At 35.0% G+C, this 22,146-nt stretch overlaps 1 protein-coding gene and 1 pseudogene across 10 annotated transcripts in view; both read left to right on the top strand.

The window, feature by feature from the left end:
• Positions 1–1,007: 1,007 nt before the first annotated feature.
• Positions 1,008–6,610, top strand: LOC129526146 (protein phosphatase inhibitor 2-like; annotated as a pseudogene).
• The window catches only part of LOC101124545 (rubicon like autophagy enhancer), a 95,203-nt gene continuing 74,512 nt past the window's right edge, over positions 1,456–22,146 (top strand). For 6 of the 10 annotated variants that reach the window (XM_063697338.1, XM_063697340.1, XM_063697336.1 and 3 more), the window contains exon 1: positions 6,606–6,742. The gene's annotated coding sequence lies outside the window, so the exon portion shown is untranslated. Of the gene's footprint in view, positions 1,599–6,605; positions 6,743–22,146 lie in introns of those variants that run through there. The other 4 variants (XM_055359584.2, XM_055359589.2, XM_055359590.2 and 1 more) reach the window with 3 other exon arrangements.

Raw genomic sequence — 22,146 nt, forward strand, 5'->3', positions numbered from 1 at the left:
TTTTAAAAATTTGTGTAAAGAATATTATGTTATTTATCATCTATTTATCTCTATCAGCTGTATTTCTTATAACATCCCAATTGCTAGATATCATGACACTGCAAGTCATTCAATCCCTTCTCAGAATTAACGAGATGTAATAGTGCTGAGTATATTAAGTATATTTTGACTGTAAATGAAATGTTTAATGACTGATATTCAAGTATAAAGGCATCAATCATCTGGCAGGCACCATTTTTAAGAGAAAAATAATGCATTTTAAATTCATGATGAAAGAAGGAATTCCTAATTTGGACTCAAAATAAGATCAAAAGTCCAACGACTAGCACTGGTTCTGCTAATAGCCATCTCAATGGCTCCTTGTATAAAGATACCTGATATTTTAGGTCTCACTCATCTCCATATTTATTCAAACAGTATTTTAAAAGGACTTATGATGTGCCAAAAACAAAAGCCGAGCTCGGAATAAAGTGATATAACAGAGTCATCAAACATACAGACTACTTTTCCAGGCATTGGACTGCACGAAATAACTTAGCAACTGGGTGCAGAAATTATAATAGAGAAGTGGTTGGAAGTCTCAGTTCGTAGACACAGAAGAAATTCCAGATCCATAAAATGAGAAAGGATAAGCAAAGGGGAATGAGAAACAGCTGCCAATGTGATAGAATTTAAACCAAGGTAAGATATCATGAGAGGGCGGTCCCGCTAGGCTTGGCGTCGCTCCCGAGCTGGAGCTCTTGCCGGCGTCTCCCCGCGGCCAGCGGCTGAAGTGCTGGCGGCTAAGGGCCCGTGAGCAGCCGCCACTCCTTCGGCGTTGGCTCTTGCGCCGGGGTCGTTATTTCGTGACAACCACTCAGGTAGCCGTTTCTGAGACGGCAGATGCGGCCGCTTTAGCCCTGAGCGGGCTCCGCGGCTCCCTGGACGGTCTCTGCCAGTGCCCGACTCTTCTCTTCCGGACTCCACGCCAAGCAGCGACCCTGAGCCAACAGCCAGAGCGCCCAGAAATGGCGGCCTGGACTGCCTCGCACTGGCCAGTCAAGGGGATCCCGAAGAACAAGACCTCTACAGCTTCCTCTATGGTGGCCTCGGCTGAACAGCCCAGCGGGAGTGTCGAGGAGGAGCTGAGCAAAAAATCCCAGAAGTGGGAAGAAATGAACATCCTGGGGACATATCATCCAGCGGACAAAGACTATGGTTTAATGAAAATAGATGAACCAAGCACTCCTTACTGTCGTAAGATGGGTGATGGTGAAGATGCGTGTAGTGGTACAGAAACCACTGAAGCCGTGGCACCAGATATCTTGCTGTTGCTGAAGGCTTGAACCCAAAGTATCGGGTTCAGGAACAAGAAAGCAGTGGAGAGGAGGCTAGTGACCTCTCACCTGAAGAACGAGAAAAAAGGCGACAATTTCAAATGAAAAGGAAGCTTCACTACAATGAGGGACTCAATATCAAACTAGCTAGAGAATTAATTTGAAAAGACCTACATGATGACAAAGATGAAGAAATGTTAAAGACTGCAGATGGAGAAAGCATGAAGATGGAAGAATCAAATCAAAGCTCTACAAGAAGTGACCAACGGCAAAACACATTCAGTAAGTTCATAGAAGAGCTTTGTTCAACACTGCAACTGTTTGCTAGATAGAAACCCTGTTACTATAATACATTGCTTCTTCTTCTCCACAATTTATGATTTAAGTATCAAAATCATACCAGTTATTATTATATATTACCAAGAATTAAATGATATCCTTAGAAACTGATTAGACGGAACATGCCTAATTGGTATATATATCTTGTGCCTAGTACTTTACCACAAATCCAGTGTAATATCATCAGTCCAAAACTGCATTACTTTTGTAAAAACACTGGTTAATTTGTGTAAGATATTATATAGCATTTTTAGAGGATAAAAAATATCTTTGGGGAGGGGAACTAAGTTATTTTCATCACTCTAAATGGGGCGATACCTCTTAGAAGTTTGTTGGTTTGCTTTTTTTTTTAAATCAAAAGACAATTGAACAACAGGATGTATAGTCTGATAAATATTCAGGCCGAATAGTATTTTAACACTTGTCTTCAACTTGATTTGTCTGTTTAATTGAAAAGGATTATAAGAGTTACTCTTGCATTTTCTGTCCTACTACCTTTAAAGTTCCTGTTGAGTTTCTTTGTATTTACAAGGGAAGGACTGAACTTTTTCTCATCAAAACTAGCCTTTTTTTCTCACAAATAAATTATGTTTAAACTTGCAAAAAAAAAAAAAAATTAAGCCAAGGTAGAATGTAGTTGTGGTCTGAGGAAATTAATGTTCTAAAAGTTGTAGAATGATAACAGGGTGTGAAAAGATACTGTTAAGTCAACTTAAACATGAACTGATAATTGACCACTGGATTCAGGTGAGCAGAGATGACAACAGCATGTGATATTTCTTCAGAGTAGAGGAAGCAAAGTGTGATTGAAGTTTGTTGGAGAGAGGATGGGAAGAGAAAGGGTTCAGACAGTAAGTACAGTTACACTTTCAATGAGTTTTGTTGAATAGAACAGTCAAGTCAGGCATTAGAGGAAGAGGCAGAGTCAATGGACTTTTATTTTTTTTGTTGCTTTGTTTCTAAGGCAGTAGAAACTGCAATGTTTCTATACAAATGAAAATGCCTAAATAATAAGGAAAACATTGATCATACAGGAACATGATAGGGAAGTTGCCGGAGTAATTCACTTTGCAAACAAGAGGTAATGGGATCTGTTGCATAAGTGTAGAGCTGAGACTTATATAGGAGCATATAGCTTATTTGTTGTGGGAAGAGGATAGGAGTATAGGAAGGTTGATAGACTCGATGATGGGTCCATGCAGGCATTTTCTTCATATACTTTCTACTTTCTCAGTGAAATAATAGCCATGAATATGTATCTGGAAGAAAAATGCTCTAGTTCCATAGAGCGGGGAATAATTGGAACAGTTACGCAGAATAATGGGAGAGCAAATTGAATAAGGAGATAGAGTGGTATCACCCTACAGCCTTAAGGAATCCCTTGAGTTCGGTGGTCAGGATATTAAAATGAGATCATTCAACACTGTTGTGAGGTTTTCTCCTTTAAGTTCACTTATTCGATGATGACTTAGAACAGGTGACCAGTGAAAAACCAGTGAAAACAGTAAACATTTTTTCAGGAAAATAAAACACGGGTGTTGATAATGGTATTGAGGCTTTATGAACAATGGAAAGAGGTTATAATGAGTGGTTATAAGATGTAAGTCAGATAGGTAGGAAAGACATGGTGAAACAGTGAAAATACAGTAGTATCAATGGATTGGTTGGAAGATGGGATGAACCTAGTAATAAGTGAGGAAGAGGGGTTAGCTGTTACTGGTAATTTTCAAAGTTCCGATGGCTGAACTAACAGGGACCAGAAGTCCATTGAAGGAGAATTCCTAAAGGAACTGCGTGTGTAAATAAATGGATGTTGAAAGCATAGTGTATATGGATAGGAAATTTACTGAAAAGTTGCAGAGATAGTTTGGAAGAGAAAGATAGTAAGCTGAATTACTAAACTTCAGAGAATGAGGGAGACAAAATTACAGATCTGGAGATCTGTAAATAGCTGTGGCAAAAAGGGGCAATGTGTGTCATAAACTGTTGTCATGAGCTTCAAAATAGATGAGAGTTTGGAGAAATGATGAGGAACATTGGTTTGTTTGTTGTGAATAACACCACAGATGATTATGGGATAAGTATAAGACTTTTGAGTGGATATGAAGAATCAGGTAGGCCAAAATCATACGAGCATAAATTGTGTTTGTTGATTGTAAATGCAGTGGGCTCCTTGAGTTAGCGAACTGGGTGGTCCTTGATGCTTCCCAAGAGTCTCTGCCTGGCACTTGGTCTGCCACACCTTAGGATCAGACTTTTTGGTAACCACACCCTGATTATAAATACCCCTGGTTTATCTGTCTGTTGAATCACATTTCTCCCCTCCTATCCAACAAGACTTGTATATTTAAGAAACCATTATCCTACTACAGTGGGAAATCAGTACCTTGTCCCATACTCCAAATAGAATTTCCTCACTCCAACAGAGTAGCACTTCCATTGTGATGCTATAAAACAGGGGGCACAAACTCAAATATGTACAGGAAATTTAAATAAAGTGGCTAGAGGAAAGAAAAATCAACTACCAAAAATATAATAAAACACTACTTTTACAGAACTATGTAGTAAATAACAATATAAGGATGATTAGTCCTAACAATTATATTTTAAATGTAAAAAAAGTAATGCAATTACAATCAAAACAGCTGTGCATGACCTTTTTCTTAACTTTTGATTCAGTTTTGATATAATAGAACTTTTTTTTCTTAACTTCAAAATGAGAATGTTATATCTTTTTTTTTTTTTTTTTGGATGTTGTAATATAAACCATAGCATGTCAGAAACTTTTATAGCGACCACATGAAGATTATTTTAAAATTAAATGTTACAATTTTAAATTGTAGTTATAAGTTGTTAGTGAATTGAAAATATGTTGAGTAAATTAAGTTTTTATTTTTAAAGGTTAGTATCTATAATTGTCAACTATAGTACTGATGTAAGGATTTTGTTGGGAATGTAGGGATTAAATTATAATGACACCATGAAGAATAATTCTATCTTCAGAATTACTAAAAGTAAATCTACTCAAAGATCAGAAGATTGGAGGATTTGTGAGGTCAGGAAATGTGTCTGTATTGTTCACTGTTACATTCTTGGAACATGGAATAAGGCCTGGAACATAGCATCCATTCAGGAAATATTTTTGAGTGAGTTAATAAATAAATTTCATACCTGTGAAAGAATTTTTTTCTGTTAATGCTGCCTAAAAGGACATTGCTAGATAAATTTTAATAATTTTGTGTCTCACTTAATGAACATGTCATGTTAACAATAACATAAAAAGTAAATTATTTTCGTATTTGAAATTAACTTTTGTAAAATCGATGTTCCCTTTCTTTGCTTCTTTGTTTCCAGAAAAGTACAATGCTATGCATTTACCCTTGAAAAAAAGATGTGCTTTAAAATAATGAATTGAATCCCATTATTTAAGGATGTGAATGCATTATTCTGTAGAATTTACACTTGAAAATGTCAATTAGTAATGGGGGCAGTACTTATTTTGAAGTGCAGAAATCTGATCATAGGATCATAGGCTATATAGTGTTCATGTTTACAATGCTACAAGGCACAAGCCCAAAGAGATAACAGTGTATCTTAGAAATCCTGCAGAGAAACACACCCCTGTCACCCAGGCTTCAATCACAAGCATATGATAAGGTTTGAGTATAGAAGAATATTACTCCCTTTATCTCATTCCTGTCCCCAGCTACTCTGGCTAAGAAGAATCAGTGGAAGAACATTAGGCTTAGTAATCATTTTAATGCATGCCTGAACCTATTTGTAGCTATCTCTCATAGACAATGTTTCTTTAACCTTTCATAGTTTCTGATTGTTCTGTTTGTGAATGGTTTTATTGTTTATAATGAGGTTCTGTATTGTTGATTGTTGTAGTTTTGTGTTCTTTGAGGTTTTTTCTTTGCTTTTTTTTTTTTTTTTTTTGTCCTATCTAGCTGTAGTTGCCTCTGTTTCTTCATGGTATGTTTATGTGTGGTTGTGTATGTCTGCATGCACCTATGTGTGTGTGTCTTTACAGAGTACTCTGTAGACAAATTTGGAACTCCAGATCTCATGAGGCTTCTGTTGGAAGAGTGAGACTATCCAGAGTTGACCTCAGTCTAACTCAGTGTGGGAAATTTACGTGACATAAATTAAAACTCGTTATGTAAATAGGAAGAGATCCAAGTTAACATAGTTTCTAATAGTCCCACAAGGTGTTACAGTTCATCTGACAAGATTATCAGGCTATTTCATTTATATGAGTCATTATGTTCTGTATTACATTCTTCAAAGTAAGACTGTTTACTTTAGCTCCTAGGAAGCAGTCACATTACCATCAGTGATAATTACCATCATTAAAACAATACCTTAATGGAACACTAATTTGGGGGCTCTTGCAATTCTTTTATAGGAAGCATTACATAATGAGTGGATGTTACACTTACTTTCACACAAGTTCCTAATAATAATGAGACACGAGAGCCTCCCATTGGGAAATGTCTCACCTCACCAAACACTACAGAATTTCATGGGAAGTGATTTTAATTCAGGTATAAAAGTATATTCATAAAAATTCCAACTTGTTTAACTACTTGTATTTTTATAATGAATGAACAAATACATAATTATATTTTGAGTTTGGAGAAAGGAGTATCATCATCAAGTATTTGATTTATAATTATAGTTATACCCTTTGGTGCAAAAAATGTGTGTTAAATATATCTAACTAATGGCTGATTGGTTTTAAAATAATGATGGAGCTGTGTGGAAACAATGGAGATATAAATGTAAGTTTTAAAATTTTGATTATCTTGAATGTGTCTAGTATTTACAAAAATCAATCCCTTACATCAGTGGTTCTCTCCTTAGGCTGCATTCTGGTATTACCTTGAAGTCTTAAAAACCCGAGTGTGCTGGATGCAACCCAGTCCAATTAAATCAATGTCTCTAGAGATGGGACCCAGAGACCTGTATTATATAAAGCCTCAGGTGACTGTTTTGTGCAGACAGTGATGAGAACCATTGAGGATAATCTGAATACATGATTAGGCTTCAAGCTAACCTGGAAAACTTCGCAACAAAAGAATGATGTGAGTCAAATCAAAACACAAATTTTTTTATGAAGATAATCACTAACAATGTTTTTCCTGAAGAAAATGTTCTATAGCGAGTTATTATCCCAACTAGCTACTGATTTTGAAGAGCTATAACCAATATTTTCTCACTGTTTTGTGTGCTTTTCCATAAGACAAAGTTTATTAACACCAAAGGTTATTGTATTTATCACTTAAGTCAGATAAGCAGTTTATTAGAATAAAATTATATTCTGTGTCCTTTATTTTCTCTAATGTGTGGGACACATATGTACACTACATATATATGTGTATGTATATATATGTGTGTATGTGTATATATGTATATATGCGTATATATTTTAAAAACTATTCTGGTATACTAATTTTTGAGAAAATATAAGTATATACTGAAAAAATATAGTGATGTTTGTTCTGTATACACAAATGAGCTCTGAAACATGAGCTCATTTCTTTGCTAGATTATGTCAATTAAAGGACTTTAAGATAAGCTCATTCATCAATATTCAGTTTTTTCAAGAAATTCTTTCAAAGAATAATATTTAAGAACAATGTAAGTTCATTTAAAAATGCCCCCACCGAGATATAAATCTTACAACAATCCCATTAAATGCATTCGATGTTATTTAAGCTTTTAAAACATACAGGCCCCTCAGCAGATATGCTGCTTTTTGTTAAAATTTCCCAACCTCTTTTGGACAGTAAACATATCATGCATGTTTTATGCAAATGGTAGAAACAATTTTCCATATGTGAATACTTTTAGCAATTAAAATAACTACTTTCATGAGTATACTAGTGTCTTTTGAACATTTTAAAAATGACCTTATGCTAATTTTTCCTGTGATAATTTTTTAAACAGGGCATTTTTCTGACCTAGAGAACTACCTCTATACATTTTGTTTGTCCAAAAGATCAAGAAACCCAGTATCATTATAATTTTCCTGTATAAACTGCAAGGTGCAAGGGTTTCATTATTGTTCTATATCTGAAATTTAACATGTAATTTATGTTATTACATACCCATTTGCGTATCAAATTAGATAATATGCTGTGCTCAGTGACATAAATAATTATATTCATTTATGTCACAGAGGTTAATTATATTCAACCTCTGTAGGCTGAATGTCTTTTCAGCTCTCTAATCAAATGATGATTTAGAGTTATAGGATTAAATAAAATTATAAAATAATTAGTTATATATCTCATCTATTGATCACAACAGAAGCTTGTTTGTTTTATCAACAATAAAATGTATGTCGTTCTAAATAAGAATTTTGATACCTTGTAGCTCTTTGAAATAATTATCATTATGAACTGAATATAAATGATCACTTGGGCTATAATCAATAAAATATGTCAATATTGTTTTAAAAAGTAAAGTCCTTTTAATGTTTAGTTATCCTGCTTTTGAACACTATATAAAATAAATGGTTTTGAAAATTTTTATAAATCCACTTTTACAGCACAAATTTTAAAAACTTGAATACTGTATATAGGTAATAGTCCTATTCACTGTTTTATTAGAATTCAAGCATCCTACTTAACTACTTAGATTTATAATATGTTACCTGTAACATAATTTTATAATTAATGGTAATATAATCAGTCTTCCATCCCACATATTATTAGGCACCCCTAAATACACTTAAGATATTACCAAATAAACAAGAATTTATGCTTTCTTACAACCCAGTTCTAAAAGATGGATGTTTGTTAGTTGCTGCAGCAGTAAATAAATCTTGGCCATGACTCTCCTGAAACAGTCCAACATGCTGTGTGGCAAGCTTGCCACAGGTAAAGATGTGGTAGGTACGAAATTAAATGTTAGCTTAAAGGTTAGAAAGTTAAGTTCAAACAAGTTGAGAAAGGCAGCATATGCAACTTCTTGCTGCTTGCATGGCTGCGTAAGAGTGGCCTTGGGCCTGTAATATTTCTTATTGGGAGATAAAAAACCCTCACAGCCTGGGCTGGGCTTGTCATATTTCCAGCAAGAAAATACTTTTCCCTGTTTAGGCTTGATGTATGCTCCATAAATATTCTGCTTAGGCCCAAGCTTCAGTGATCCTCTGGCACTCCCCCAGCTTTCTATATTTCAGACCCAAGGGGAAGAGGTCATGGTCCCTTTAGTGCAGTACAAAGTGAGGGACCTGCAGCCACACTAACCACATCGGCTATGGAGTGGATTCTCTGGCCATGGGGAAACAAAGTCCTGCACTCCTTTTCTTCTTTTTCTGTAAATAAATAGCTGTACCATACCACTGGAGCCTAGTGTACATGTCTTCGGTTCTCAGTGACCCCAAATCATGTAGGTCTCTTCCCTGGGTGGCATTCATCTGCTTGTTAACCTTGGCCACACTCATTTTATATTCTGTCCTGCAGCACAGCTTGACCGCCCCGTGAACAGTGAAACACAGCTATTTCTAAAAAGTATTTTGGTAAACTCTCTTGGAAGGAACAAAAGTAGTGTTTGTTGGTCTTCTATATTACCATGTGAAACTGAGAGTGTTAAGGCACAACTACTGCAGATAGTTGCTAAGTGATGTCAGGGAAACTTGTGCACCTCTTAAAAATGTGAACAACTCAAAGTTGTGCTGTATTCAAAGTTTAAAATCAAGCATACAGCTTCAAATATTTTGATACATGCTTTTAAACAAGAGTATGTCCAAATAGGCTATACATCAGAAAAATCTAGAGGCTCAGAACATACCTTGCAAATAGAATTGTAAAAAATGTAGCCTAAGTAAAAGCAGATAAAATCTTCTGATTGAAAAAATTACTGCATAGCATTGGGCAATTTTTTTTTTTTGAGACGGAGATCTGTGCTAAGAAACTATTATATACAGGAACTGAAGTCATCATTTGGGGAACACTAGAGTAAATAGAAAACAAAAATAGGAAAAAGATAAAAGAAAAAATATATGAAGGTCTCCACCTTTGTGTGTTTTATATTCTGGATAGGAGAGACAGATTATAACCAAACAGTTAGAAAATGTTATAGAGGCTAAAATATGATAAATGTTAGTGAAAGAATAAACAAATAGATCAACAAAATAGAAAAGAAAGAGAAAGACTAGAATAGAAAGCCCAGGAATAGACCCAAATAAATACAATTGATCTTAAATCAACTTAACTTAGACAAAGGAGTAAAGGTCCTACAATGCAGGAAAGACAGTATTTCCAACAAATGGTGCTGGAGCTTCTGTGTATCCACATGCAAAATAATGAAATCTAGACACAGACCTTACATCCTTCACAAAATTTAATCCTAAATGGATCTTAGATCTAAATGTAAAACACAAAAGTATACAACTACCAGAAGATAACATAAGAAGAAGCCTAGATGATCCTGGGTATGGTGATGACCTTTTAGATACAACGTCAAGCGCATGATCCAAGAAACAGAAAAATTGGTAAGATGAATTTAAAAACCGTTCTGCAAAAGACAGTGCTAAGATAATTAGAAGACAATCCACAGGGTAGGGGAAAATATTTGCAAAACACACATCAGATAAAGGACTGTTACGAAAAATACGACGAACTCTTCAAATTCAACAATAACAAATCAAATAACCTGATTGAAAATGCAAATTAAATAAGAATGAGATACCACTACACATCTTTTGAATGATCAAAGCCTGAAATACTGGCAACACTAAATGCTGGCAGGTATTTTGAGTAATAGGCACTCTCATTCATTGCTGGTGGGAATTAAACATGGTACAGTCACTTTGGAAGACCATTGGAGCTTTCTTACAAAATAAACATAAAATCCAGCAATTGCCCACTGTCCACCTGTATACTTAACAAAGGAATTGAAAACTTATATCCACACAGAAACTTGCACAGCATATTTTTATAGCAGCCTTGTTTATCATTTCCAAAACTTGGAAGCAACCAAAATGTCCTTTAATAAGTGAATGGGTGCATAAACTATGACACATCCAGACAATGAAATATTAATCATCACTAAGAATAAGTGAATTATCAAGCCATAAACAGACATAGAGAAACCTTAAATGAATATGACTAAGTGAAATAAAACAATCTGAAAAGATACATACTGTATGATTCTGTCAGTTTGATATTTGGACATTTGTCCAAACCCATACAGTGTAAATCCTAATGTTAACTATGAACTTCAAGTTATTATGAGGTGCCAATGTAGGTTCGTCAATTATAACAAAGGTATAATTGTGGTAGGGGATGTAGATAATAGGGGAGCAAATGCATGGGTGTGGGCAGTGGGTATATAGCACACTAGTCACATCTTATCTACAGGGTAGAAGTTCTAAGACTTCCAGTGGATGCCTGAAACCACTACAGATAGTACCAAACTTTGTATTTTTAGTTGACTCTTGAACAGTATGGGGGTTTGCGGTGCCAGTCCCCCATGCAATAAAATACCCGCCTATAACTTTTGTCTCTTCAAAAACTTAACTACTAATAGCTACTGTTGACTAGAGCCTTATCAATAACATAAAAGAGTCAATTGACACATATTTGTCTGTTATATGTATTATATACTGTATTCTTACAATAAATAAGCTAGGAAAAAAATATTAAAATCTTAAGAAAGAAAATATGTTTTACTATTTATTAAGTGGAAGTGGATCATCATAAAGGTCTATCATCATTATCTTCACATTGAGTAGGCTGAGGAGGAGGAGGTAGAGGAGGGGTTGGTCTTGCTGCCTCAAGGGTGACAGTGGTGGAAGAAAATCTGTACATAAGTGGATCCACTTAGTTCAAATCTGTATTGCTCAAGGGTCAACTGAGTGTTATGTGTTTTTCCTATACATATATACCTATCTACAATAAAGACACTTTAATTTATTAATTAGGTATATTAAGAAATTAATAACAATATTACTGTATTAATCAGTTTTCATGCTGCTGATAAAGACATATCTGGGGCCAGGCGCGGTGGCTCACGCATGTAATTCCAGCACTTTGGGAGGCCGAGGTGAGTGGATCACCTGAGGTCAGGAGTTCGAGACCAACGTGGTGAAACCGTGTCTCTAGTGAAAATACAAAATTAGCCAGGGGTGGTGGAACGTGCCAGTAATCCCAACTGCTTGGGAGGCTAAGGCGGGTGAATCACTTGAACCCGGGAGGCGGAGGTTGCAGTGAGCCAAGATTGCGCCATTGCACTCCAGCCTGGGCAACAAGAGCAAAACTCCATTTCAAAAAAGAAAAAGAAAAAGAAGATATACCTGGGACTGAGAAAATTTACCAAAGAAAGAGGTGCATAGGAGTTACAGTTCCATTCCACATGGCTGGGGAGGCCTCACAACCATGGTGGAAGGCAAGGAGGAGCAAGTCACATCTTCGGTGGATGGCAGCAGGCAAAGAGAGCTTGTGCAGCTCAACTCTCGTTTTTAAAACCATCAGATCTCATGAGACTTTTTCACTATCATGAGAACAGCAAGAGAAAGACTCACCCCCATGAATCAATTACCTCCCGCTGGGTCCCTTCCACAACACGTGGGATTTCAAGATGATATTTGGGTGGGTACACAGCCAAACCATATCAACTACCAATAAAATATGACAGATAAAAATATCCCAGCATCACAGTCCTTGTACTTTGGGGCTGTTATTAAGTAAACTAAAATAAGGGTTACATAAACACAAGCACTACAGTTCCATGGCAATCTGATAACCAAGGGGTCTACTAAGTGACTAATGGGTGGGATGATTTATGGCCCTGGTCCCTGGGCAGGACAGAGTGGGGCAGCATGAGGTTTCATCATGCTACTCAAGATGATGTGCAATGTTAAACTTATGAATTGTTTATTTCTGGAATTTTACATTTAATATTTTTGGACCATGAAAGTAACTGAAACTGAAAAGTCAAACCACAGATAATGAGAGACTACTGTAATTCTCTGTACTTTCTGCTCTATTGTGGCATGAGCTTAACTGCTCTAAATAAAAATAAAATCTTTAAAAGTAAAAAAAAAAAAGGTGGCTTATTTCATCTACATATAAAAATATGTATGCGTATATGGTAAATGTTACATTTTTTTAAAGTAGAATATGGATTATGAGCGGTTCCCATGGTAATGCCTTGTGGTGCAGTATTGTGGGCATAACGACACATAGAGAAGATGAGATTTGAGCAAATCTTTGAGAAAGGTAAAGGAGATGCCAAGCAAATATTTTAGAGATGTGCCCTGCAGTCATGGGGAGTGTTGAAGGAAGAACACTGTGGTCAGTGTGCCTGGATATTATCTGTTCTTACATGGAAATCATTTTATTATTCTGCGTGTTGTGGGTTTCCATGAAAATGCCATTTCTCTTCTTTAATCATAAGCTGCGTATGAAAATATATTTTCTGTAACTCATTTTTTATGCCTGCATATCCTGGTGGTTAGAAGCTGCATTGAACCAAATTGATTCTAGATATGAAGTCAGACAAAAATGATAAATAAAGTTTTCATAAGCATCCAGTTTGAATTACTCAAAAGGTATAAAGGGAAAGAAAAAAATAATGAGAATGCAATATTTATATGATATTTGTAATGAGGTCAACTTTAATGTTATTTTTCTGTGTTTTGGGTCAGCTTTGCGTGGGGGGAGGATGATCTAGTCAATATGCTCAGTTGAAAGAGATATATAACCACTAGAAATTTACAAAGATAATTTATATAAAACAACATTGCTTACTTAGCAGACAAGACTGAAAAGCAGTTAATAAGCTGAAATATATAACAAGAAAATTCTGAGAAGACAAAGTAATAAGCATGTAAAAAATAAAGCAATAAAAAGACATGGCAGAGTAAGGTAGTATGATCTGCATCTAATTGAAGTTCTGGAAATAAACATATAAATAAATGTGTAAATATGTAATAATTTCAGAGGTAATGGTAAAATTTATGGCAAGTGTTGACACACAGATTTAAGAAGCCCCAAATTCAAATCATAATGCATAAAATATAAATTTCACTTCAATGCATCTTAGTAAAGCTAGAGTTAACAAAAAGACTTTAACAATAGCCAGAGAAGAGATAAATAATAACTGGAAGTCAGAGAATAAATGAATGTCTGCAGAGTACTAAGAGAAAATAATTAGCTTAGAATTCTAACACACAATGTATCTTTCAAGAATGATAGTGGAATAAAAATACTTTCTACTAACAAATGTTCTCTATGAAAGATATTTTCTAATGAAAGATCTAATAGATGTTTTTATGATGAAGAAAAATTACTTCAAATGTAAAATTTGAGATTCAAAAAGTAATGATAAAGAAAATAATTGATAAATTTGTAGGTTGATAGAAACAAAGACATAATTTTTAAAAATCATTACTTCATTTAGCATGAGGAAAGAGATATTAATTTTAACGATTACTTGGTTGGCATACATTCTGGCTTCCCACGATATTTTAAATGTATAATTATGTAAATAAACTGTATGTCTCACTATAAATACAAATATAACTCATATTTTCAACAATGCCCTGAATTAGATGACAAATCATATGCTAATAGTGGCCCTAACATTGATAGGTGAGTTTTATAGCAAAAATCTGTCAGAAAATATTAGGGAAATAGAAATGACATATTTAAGTTACAAATTATTAGAGAAAATAAAGAAAAGATCTAAATCAATTAAAACATAAGAAAATAGAAAAACCACATTAAGGGATGGTATAAACAGAAATTACATAAGATATTTGAGAAATAACAGTAGTTCAGTAATATAATAATTATTAATTAATAAAAAAGACCTAGAAAAGACAAAGATTATAAAACTGCATTAAACTACTAAATTTATCTATATATTTTTTAAATAAACATACATAAAAACAAAGAACAAATTTTCAGAATAAAAGAGTGATAAAAGATGATCTAGCCAAATATGTAGTAACTGGAAATAGCGGAGATAGCCACGTTTATATCTGACAATATAGACTTTACATAAAATTTTTACTAGAAAATAAGAATTCAAATTACCCTTAAATATCTAAATCTTTTAAAATGTATAAATGTAAATATTCCTAACAGCACATCTTCAGAATATATAAATTAAAAATTTATGTTCTGGTTAGGGGATGGGTAGCAGCAGAAACCCAGCGGTATTCGTTGTGTATTTGGTGGTTCTACCATCAGAAGAGTATATGAATTTCAGTTCTCATTATCGAGTTGATTTTGGGGGTCGTATATCTGGCCGGTTGTTCTGTGAAAAGGTGATTTTCTTCAGCGTGATTTCATCTGACAATAGACTAAAAACAGAGAAGTTCTCCTTTATGGAAATCTTTAGGGGATACTCATGAGACTGCTTGTTGAATTTCAAGTTGGGCAGATTCTAGAACCTCTTGTTGCAGAGAATCCCATTCAGAGTGGGCTGATTTGTGAATTATAGCATAAATTAGGCTAAATAAAATTTTAAAATAGGAATATATTGCCTCCAGAACCTTCAAAGCCTTAAAAGAAGTCAAGATTCTTTCAGCATTCTTGGTGCTGAGATGATCAATAGTTTGTTGTTGTTGTTGTTGTTGTTGTTTCTAACAGTGTCAGGGATGGAACAGTTTTTAACAAACCAAATATTTTTCAGAAATCTAACTGAAGTAGTGGGACCTTGTTGTAAATGCAGAGTTATAACCTATTTCCACTGCTACTTTTTGTAAACGCCTTTGTGATTACTTTTATGTCCTGCATGTGTGTGTGACAAATAAATCTCCTTGGAGGAGATACCATCAATGTAATGTCAGACCTGTGCTCCTGGAGAAAGCCAGATACAACTAAGATCTTTCCTACAAAGACTGTAAAAGAATGCAAGGCTATTGAATCACCCCATCAGTATCCAGGAAAATGCATATCCCTTCAAAGGTGAAGGCACTGCAGCTGAAATAAGCACTAAACAGAACATGTTCACCTAACTAGGCACTGAGTAGAGCATATTAATCAAATCTAGTACTATAAAGTATTTACTAGTTGTTGATTGGATGGAATCGATGATTTCAGTAATATTATAGGTGTGGGCTTTAATGGGTAGAGCCACACTGAGTTCATGGTCATCCACTGCCACTGCAAGATGTCCATCATTATTTTCAGTTTTAAGAACAGATTGAATTGGGCTATTTAATAGTAAAATAGTAAAAATAATCATCCTTTTCTACATAGGGCTACAAAGTAGATTTCAAACATTGAAACCCACATTTTAATTTATATTAGGCTTTATCAACTCTTTTAATTAAAAAAACTAGAAGATCCATCGGGTTTTATTTGTCAAGTCGATTTTAAGTGCCAAAGACATAATTTTATTTCAATTATTTACTTGAGTCAAAGGGGCCACTATAGGATATTTTAAGGGCAATGAATACTATGGCCATTAGAAATTCTGGCAAAGCAACATTTCTCATGGTTAAGGTAACACATATCTGTTAGTTTTCTGTTTTATGCCTGGTAACTTCCTTAAGAAAATAGCAGGTACTTTGTTTAAATTTAGTGAATTTAGTGGGACATCCATGTATAATAACAATTTTGTCACCTATATCAGTTAAGGCCATGAATAGTTGTCAATACATACATTTCAGCAGATTTTAAAATTAATTTAGAACCAATGATGTAGAGATTTAAATGTCAAACAGCACCCTTTTAATATTTCTATTGGGTAAATTCTTTAAGTAAGTAAATTTATTTCCATTTATATCAGACTGTGGGCCTCTGTCTGAGTTTCTGGCTTGTCATCATGTATCTAGGTGTCTGTCTTGGTTTTTGTGCTGATGGTAGCTCATTTTGTGTATTTGTCCCTGTTAGTCCCCATGTTCTTAGGGTCCTTCTCTACACTCCTAATATTTATAAGTTTCTTCCTCCAGAAGTTCCCAAATTGCTGTCATCACAGTAAAGAGGCTCCCCACGGTACTTATTGCATTACTGGCTTTAGAGGCGCTAGGCAAAAGCCAGGTTTGAATGATCTCTTTGGTATGTTGACAAGCCATAGCATTCATCAGACTCACAGTCCAACCATTTTATCCTTGTCCAATAGATTGATGATGCCCCCTGGCTTTTTAAAGAAGAGGTGGGTGGAAGATAAGGCGATATAAAGGATTCAAGATAGCTTTTCCCAAGATCTATGCCAAGGTTCCTTGGATGTTTTCCTCCTTAAGTTTGAGGATCAGAATCTCTGTTGTGATAGAAGTATAGATGGCGGTAGCAGCATTTGGATTCCTAGAGACCTATCTGATATTAAGAGCGTTGACATCAGCATTCAAAAATGGTGACTATAGTTATTTAAGCAACCACCTAATGGGTCCATAAATTGTACAGTATATATGTGTTTTCCCAAGCACTCAGTAGAAAGTGAGCCAATGTTTTACTGATGTCTAGATTCAATCAAAGCTTATGGTTAGATCAAAATAAATGATTTAATTTGACACACAGATAGGTATAGGCTGAGACACACAATCTGTGCCATGTTAAGGAAGATCCCTAATCCCATGCTGGTATTCTTGAGCACCAACTACCAAAATTTTCAAATAATGCCAGTTAAATATGAAGCAGAACCTTGACAGAAGTAACATATGTGGCACTAAGAAGTAAAGCTCAAAGCACATGGAAGTCAGCTAGCAACAGCCGAAAGTACATACTGTCCAGCAGAGAGCAGAGCCAATCAGTGAACCAGGACATAAAGGGCCACAGATGGTGGTCATTACCTAGGCTATCCTGTTCACATACCAATTGTTTTCTGGTTCACTATGGGATCCATCCCTCCAACCCAAAACTGATATGGATGTGGAGATTGATTATACCACAAAAACACCAAGGTATAAAAAGATTTATTACTCACATAATGGGACTTTTTGATTGAGTGTTTAAGGTGGAGGAGGAGAGAGAGGGTTTCTGCATGGGAGCTTGGGTTTGTGTTGTTTGATCTTTCCTGTTCATCAAAGAAAGGTGCCTGTGGGCTCTATCTGCTTTTCCAGAAATAGCACAAAAACAGAAAGGGGCAATTTAGGCCTCAAAGCTATCCAACAGTCAAATATTAAAAACAGAGTCGTTTAAAAAGATTGTGTCTTTTTATTTGTCTAATATAACAGGTATATAAAAATTTCACAAGGCATATGTATATCAAATCATCACATTGTATACTCATATTTATATAATTTTTGTCAATAGATATTAATAAAACTAACAGAATTTTATTTTAAAAGTAGAAGCCTATAACCACAATCCAATTAAGCAAAAATAAAGAGAAACCAGGAAAAATGTGTTTGGAAACTAAAATATATTTCTGAATAAATCAATGTCAAAAAAGGGAAAATATAATAAAAGCAGGAAATTTTCTTAACAGATGTCTTTCTTTCTTTCTTTTTTTTCTTTTTTTTTTTTTTTTTGAGACGGAGTCTCACTGTGTCACCAGGCTGGAATGCAATGGTGCGATCTCGGCTCACTGCAACCTCTACCTCCCAGGTTCAAGCGATTCTCCTGCCTCAGCCTCCTGAGTAGCTGGGATTACAGGCATGTGCCACCATGCCCAGCTAATTTTATATTTTCAGTAGAGATGGGGTTTCACTGTGTTGGTCAGGCTGGTCTTGAACTCCCAACCTCAGGTGATCCACCCACCTTGGCCTCCCAAAGTGCTGGGATTACAGGCGTGAGACACTGTGCCAGGCAAATAGATGCCATTATTAAAGCTGTGAACTAAGACTACAATATTGCTCCAGAAATAAATGAATTGATTAATGGAACATTAAAACAATTCAAAAATATATATTGTTTCAGTTGGCCTTAGTTGCATGTGATGGGCTGAACTGTGGCAAAATTCAAATGTTGAATCCCTATCTCCCAGTGGATTTTATTTGGAGATAGAGCCTATACGAAAGTGTTAATTGTTAAATGAAGTCATTATTGTGAGAGTAGGGCTGATGATGTTATAAGAAATGACATCTCTATCTCTGTGCACACCCAGAAGAAGGCCATGTGAAGCTACTGCCAGAAGGGCCATCTGCAAACCAGGAAGAGAGACCTCACTGGAGACAAACCCTGACATTACCTTGATCTAGATGTATAGACCCCAGAACTGTAAGAAAATAAATTTCTGACATTTAAGCCAGGCTGTGGTATTTTGTTATGGCAGCCCAAGTAGGCTAATACATTCCATAACACAATAGTGGCTTAAACAACAATTAATTACTTCTCATGATTCTGTGCATTGGCAAACTTGGTAGTTCTTCTCTTTGTTTACCTAGAGTCAATTATACGGCAGCAGTAGTCTGGTATCTAGGCTGGAGCTAGAGATTGTCTTAGAGACCCTCAGCCTAGTAGTGCCTCACCATACACCTGCCTCCAGTGCTTCACCACGCTAGTACTGGACAGTGATCATGAGGTCTGGCACCTCATCAAATGCTGACCGCACATTTTCTCTCATTTCAGATGTCCACATTTTTCTTGGGTGGAAGGTGTTCCTATGGCACAGTCATTCATATTTCATTCACATGAGTGGTGGATAAATTTTTTAAACAGCAGAAAACCAGGAATCACACAAGCACAGGGCACTCTCAGGCACTCACTAGCACCTAAACATTGTCTTCACTACTTCTAGACTCTTGCCCTGTGCTAGGCTGGTTTTTCTACTTTATTTCCCACCAGTTGTTTATAGTGTAAATCTTAAGACTGCCTTAAAGCTTACTATTTTAAAACTCTAATGGCACTTTCAATGTTAAAAAAAATGCTTGCTTGAAAAATGTAAGATATTTACTCTCAACACTGCTCTTCTGATATAAGTTTCTGGATCATGTTTTGGGCCACTATAGCAATCATTCTTTCTTTATGTAATCTTGCCATCAAATTTTCAGTGCTTCTAACTAAAAAAGAGGGTTGTTAAATCTGTCGGATTAGGTCATGTCATGCAGCTGTAGAAAACATTCTAAAAATCATAGAAACTTATTAAAACAGACCTTATTTCATTTTCCCATTTTATTTTAATTATGGGTCAGTGGTTGCTCTGCTCAATGTCATCTAATTTGCAGGACTCAAATCGTAAAGCAGCTTCTATCTAGACTATTTCCATACATCACAGCAGAAGAGAAAAGACATCTGCACTTGATTCATGCGTTTCTACCTTTCATTGCCAACAAGAGTCACATTCATATTTCTGAGTAGAACAGGGAGAAATTGTAGTCTTGTATGGAAGGCAACTGCCAGGAAGAAAAACACATGTAGCATGGTCACCTATGCAGAAGGCCAGGTGTTATGTTGCCATAATTTTACTACTAATATCTATGACTCATCAAATATGTAAAATACAGAGTGTTATAGAACATTTTACACTTATTATCTCAGTGAATTTTCACGCTAATTTTAAGTAAATTTGCCTAGACCACACAAATTTTAGTGACACTTCTTATATAAACCCAATCCTGTGATTCTTGGTTTTCTGCTTTTTGAAAAATGTCTCTACCTCTTATGTTAATGAAATATGAATTACCATATGCTGCTTCATAATTATAACACATTGCATTTATGTAGTATCCATATTATACAGGTGGTTCTTCTAGTTTTTCACTTATAAAATCAATTGATTCCTATATGTATTTAGCAAATATGCACAGAATGTCTAATATGTACCCCCAAAATTACTCTGGGGCACAGTATTGAACAAAGCAAATATGTGACCTACTATCACAGAGCGTATTGTCTAGTGAACAACGGAGACATATCACTAAAGTGACAAATAATTTCCAAATCATGTATAGAGATTTGCAAATGCCTATGGTAGTTGAATCTAGTTTACTCTGTGCATTTAGGGAGACCAGTCTGAGAACCCACTTTTATACTGAGATCTGAAGGTGAGTGGACAAATAGTTTCCAATAAAAGCACTTTATAGCTAAAGCGTATCATATTCTTGACCATTATATAATCAGGCATGTTTCATCTTTAACTCCGCCATCATTCACTGTAGTGTTGTGCATTAAATGATCAAAGTTTTCTATTTACCAACAATAAAAGTTCAATTGTAGTTGTTTAGCACTTTCTCAAGATATTTTTTGGCTAAGCGGTTTATCAAAAAAGCATCAACATAAGCATCTCTAAAAGATGGTGAGAGCTGCAAAAAGAGCATTAATATACTTTGGGGCTGTAAAGGTGATCTCTTCTGTCTCATCTCACACAGCTTCTATCCTTCTGGTATAATTCTGGATGAACACAGGCTGTTCAGAAGAGCCTGCAGACAATGACCTAGTGTACTTTGTGGCCTGAGGTAAAATTGCTATTCATCAAGTCATTTCCTTTTGAACTTAACTCTCACAGTTGTCCTTGATTCATCACAGTTGTCATTCTCAGTACAGCACAAACATTGTCCTTCTTTGTCAATATAGATTTATTTATGAGCCTCATTTTTATGTAAATATCTAAAATAACTGTAAAATATGATGTTTTTCCTCATGCAAATGTGATCAACACATTTCAGTGCTAAAATAAATTTTATAATATTGTTGAAGGGTTATTTCTCTATGTAGGCAGCTTTGTATGTAACTTTTTTCCCTCTTATTTGTTATTCTTTTGAAAATCAACAGTCTGTTTTATTACAAATTTATATTATTATTTTTGACAGTTGACTCTACCAATATAGTAGCAGGACTGTAGGAGGAATTTTTTCACATCAAATTTAGGATTACAGTAATCACCAATGACAAATTTTAATGTTAACAATGTTCGCCTCACAAGTAACAAATGACAGTATGTTTGCAGACAAAATCCTTGAGAAACAAGTTAAAAATACAAAGCGAGAAAAAACTGAAAAGGGCACAAATCATCCACATATATATGTAATTATCTTGGAAAAATAGTCTATTACCTATTTCATAATGATTAATATTAAACCAAATCAATTTATAAAAATCATTATACCAAAAGGAGTCTCTAATTTTTAATTGTCCAAATAGTGCCTCAACAATTAATCAGTAATCCAGTATACCAGTTAAAGAATAAGGGTGTGTGTTTGTGTTAAACTAAACAAAATTACAACAAAATGAATTATTATCCTTTGACAGAATGATTTCTGGCTACAAGAGAGTGCTTACTTAACAAAACCAGGCATGAGAAATGAAAAAATAATATAATGCCTAAAATGGAAATAGGAGAAAATGCTCTTATCTCAATTTATTGAGTGTTTTCTCATGAGAAGAAAAGGTAGTCTAAATATTCTGTTATTTCTATCATGTGAAATGAGATAACTGCTTTTCTATCTAACCCAGACTTTACTTTTTGCAACTTAATATAAATTCTGCCTGGCATCTTTGCTTTTGATTCTTTTCTCAAATAAGTTGTGGCTAGTATTATATTACTTTAAGTGCATTTCTCCTGGTGGAATAAAGAGTGATTAAACATTTGCATTTCTATTACAATGTTAAGGTACTCCTGTTTTTTTTTTTTTTGAAATATTTTATCC

Source organism: Gorilla gorilla, chromosome 14, assembly GCF_029281585.2.
Source record: "Gorilla gorilla gorilla isolate KB3781 chromosome 14, NHGRI_mGorGor1-v2.1_pri, whole genome shotgun sequence".
Taxonomy (NCBI): Eukaryota; Metazoa; Chordata; class Mammalia; order Primates; family Hominidae; genus Gorilla; species Gorilla gorilla.